Raw genomic sequence first — 3681 nt, forward strand, 5'->3', positions numbered from 1 at the left:
CCAGTGGAGGGGTGGATGAACAGGACCCCATGGTGTGGAGGGAAGGATGAACAGTAGATGGTGGAGGGGTGCCCGTGGAGGGGTGGTTGAACAGGACCCCGTCGTGTGGAGGGCTGGATGAACAGTAGATGGTTGAGGGGTGGTTGAACAGTAGCCGGTGGAGTAGCGCGCGGTGGAGGCTGGATGAACAGGAGCCCGTGGAGGCTGGAGGAGGTCGACAGTGGATGAACAGTAGCTCGTGGAGGCTGGAGGGGGTCGACGGTGGAGATGAACAGTATCCCGTGGAGTCCCGTTTTGCGGTACGCCACACCCCTCCCGATGAACAGGACCCCCGTTTCGACCGTAGCACTCCAACACAAGTATGTTTCCTCCGTTTTGCGGTACGCCACACCCCTCCCAATCAACAGGACCCCCGTTTCGACCGTAGGAGGTCCGTTTCCTCCGTTTTGCGGTACGCCACACCCCTCCCGATCAACAGGTCCCCCGTTTTGACCGTAGGAGGTCGGTTTCCTCCGTTTTGCGATACGCCAGACCCCTCCCGATGAACAGGATCCCCTTTCGAACGTGGCCAGTCGAACACAAGGCCGTTTCCTCCGTTCTGCGGTATGCCAGGCCTCGTTTCCATCGCCTGTTCCGTCCAAGCCCTCCCGATGAACACGACCACGCATTCCGTTGCCTCCCCATGAACACGACGCATTCCGTTGCCTCCCCATGAACACGACGATGACGCTGTTTCTCCGTTCCGACCCAGCCATGTCAACGAGCCCTCGCCGTACGTATGCGCAAGTAGGCGTTCGAGACCCCGGCTGTATGTACACATACGTGGCCGTACTTTCTTTCTTGCACCCTGGGCACTGTACATACGTGTACATGCTACGTGCGCGCCTCTACTACAACACATGCGCGCCTCTACATCGACCAGTATATATGTACGTACACGTTCGCGACCAGAATGACAACGCTACCTACGCTTCGACCAGGTGGGTCCCGACTGTCAGGCACTTCCTTGCCTGCGAAGATGTAGCTGGTGGGTCCCAGCAGTCAGGGGGCGAATCGTTTTTTTCGCCCGAACGCACTTCCTTGTGTGCGAAGATGTAGCTGGTGGGTCCCAGCAGTCGGGGGGGCGGTGGGCCAAGCAATCAGGGGGGCGAATCATTTTGGTTTTCTTTTTTTTTTGCCCGGACGCACTTCCTTGCGTGCGAAGATGTAGCTGGTGGGTCCCAGCAGTCAGGGGGGCGAATCGTTTTTTTGCCCAGACGCACTTCCTTGCGTGCGAAGGTGTAGCTGGTGGGTCCCAGCAGTCAGGGGGAAATGTTTTTTCGCGAAATATGGTGGCCCGTCCGGTGGGTCCCTGCTGTCAGGTGGAGGAATCATTATTTTCCGCGTAATAAGGAGGCACTTCCTTGCTGCCACCATGGACCCAGCTGTCAGCCTTTCCACGTACAGTCCACGTCCGATGGAAGTCATTCCTTGACCACGTTGACCACGCCGCGCCGAGAGCACCAGGGCGGTGGACGACGGCGAGGCCTAGGAAGGGGACGACGCGGAGCCGGTGAAGATGCGGCAGTGGATGCCCACGCGAAGAGGAGTATGAGGGTTCACTCATTTGGCTGCAGTGTGAGGCTGTCGTCGCCGCAGGGCCTGGCCAGCGGTGGGAATAGTAGGGGGCGGTGAGGCCTCCGCGGCAGCACAGCCGGCCACGGGAGGTAGGAGCAGGCGGCACGATCGGTGCTGCTTTGGGCGGCTAGAGCAAGAAGACCAGAGGTTGAAGAAGCACTACGACCATTGGATGGACATCGTACGGTCAATGGAGCTAGAATCATGCATATTGACTAAGTTGACAAAGCCCTCCGTCCCCGTCAACTTAGTAGGCCCACAAGTCAGCCTCCCACCAAGGTGGGTCCTAGCTAGCAGGGGGGTATTCATTTTCTTTGTGTAATAAGGAGGCACTTCCGGTGGATCCGAGCTGACAGCAGGGGGAACGTTTCTTCGCGAAATACGGTGGCCCGTCAGGTGGGTCCCAGCAGTTAGGGGCAAACTTTTTTTTGTGATATACTAGTGGGCGTCCGGTGGGTCCCTGCTATCAGGTGGAGGAATAATTATTTTCCGCGTAATAAGGAGGCACTTCCTTGCGGCTGCTGTGGACCCAACTGTCAGCCTCTCCACATACAGTATTCTTCCGATGGAATTCGGTCGTTGATCACATTGACCACGCCGCGCCGACAGTACCACGATGGTGGACGACGACGAGGCCTATGAAGGGGACGACGCGGAGCCGGGGAAGACGCGGTAGTGGATGCCCACGCGGAGAGGAGTACGAGGGTTCACTGGTTCGGCTGCGCTACCGTCGCCGCAGAATAACATGGGGGTGTGGGTGAGTGGAGTGGAGGGATGTCCTGGCAAGCGGTGGGAGTAGTATGGGGGCGGTGAGGCCTCCGCGGCAGCACAGCCGGCCACGGGAGGCAGGAGCAGGCGGCACGACCGGCACTGGTTTGGGCGGCTGGAGCAAGAAGACCAGAGGTTGAAGAAGCACTACGGTCGTTGGATAAACATCGTACGGTCAGTCGAGCTAGAATCGTGCAGTGAACTTAGTAGGCCCACTATACTGGGTCCCAGCTAGCAGGGGGAGTATTCATGTTTTTTGTGCGTAATAAGGAGGCACTTCCTTGCGTGCGAAGATATAGCTGGTGGGTCCGAGCTGTCAGCGGCGGTAACGTTTTTTTCGCGAAATACAGAGGCCGTTTCGGTGGGTCCCAGATGTCAGGTGGAGGAAATCATTATGTTGCGCGTAATAAGGAGGCATTTCCTTGCGTGCGGCCGTGGACCCAACTGTCAGCCTCTCCACGTACAGTCCACTTCAGATGCATGTCGGTCGTTGACCATGCTAACCACGCCACGCCGAGAGCACCAGGGCGGTGGACGAAGGCGAGGCCTAGGAAGGGAACGACACGGAGGCAGGGAAGACTCGGCCGTTGTTTTTGTTTCCCACGCGGAGGGGAGTACGACTGTACGAGGGTTTACTGGTTCGTCTGCTGTCGTCGGAGAATAACAGCAGGTGTGGGTGAGTAGAGGGATGGCTAGGCCAGCGATGGGAGTACGGTGGGGCAGTGAGGCCTGTGCGGTAGCATAGTCGGCCGCGGGGAGGAGGGAGCAGGCAGTCCCGCCGGCGCTTGTTTGAGCGGCTGGAGCAGGAAGAGCAGAGATTGAAGAAGCACGACGGCCGTTGGATGGACTTCCAATAGTCACTGCTTGTGCGTCAACCTTTTTTTTAGGAAAGCCTCAAATCTGTGGAAAACAGCATACAACCCATCTGCCATTATTTCTAATAATTTTCAGCCCATTTGCTAATTCTTAAGGTTTTTTTGGAGCCCATATTCTTTTTCTTAGCATTACAGCCCAAATTGTGGCCACGGTTAAAAATTTATACGGAATTTTGCATATTTCTGTGCGGTCCGAACTGTTTTTTATCCCGAAATTTCGACTCACATTCAAACTGATTTTAAAAATAAATGTATATCAATATAAAATCCAACAAATTCTCCATGCATAAAAATTAATGTAATTTAAAATCTTGAAATGAAAAAAAAGATATTTGAAACTAATTGCCGGTTTGATGTGTTTTAAAAATGTAAAGCCCATTTCTCATTACTGATGGGCCATTTTCTCGGCCAGCCGAATGAA

Source organism: Triticum dicoccoides, chromosome 7B (genome assembly GCF_002162155.2).
Source record: "Triticum dicoccoides isolate Atlit2015 ecotype Zavitan chromosome 7B, WEW_v2.0, whole genome shotgun sequence".
Lineage (NCBI taxonomy): Eukaryota > Viridiplantae > Streptophyta > Magnoliopsida > Poales > Poaceae > Triticum > Triticum dicoccoides.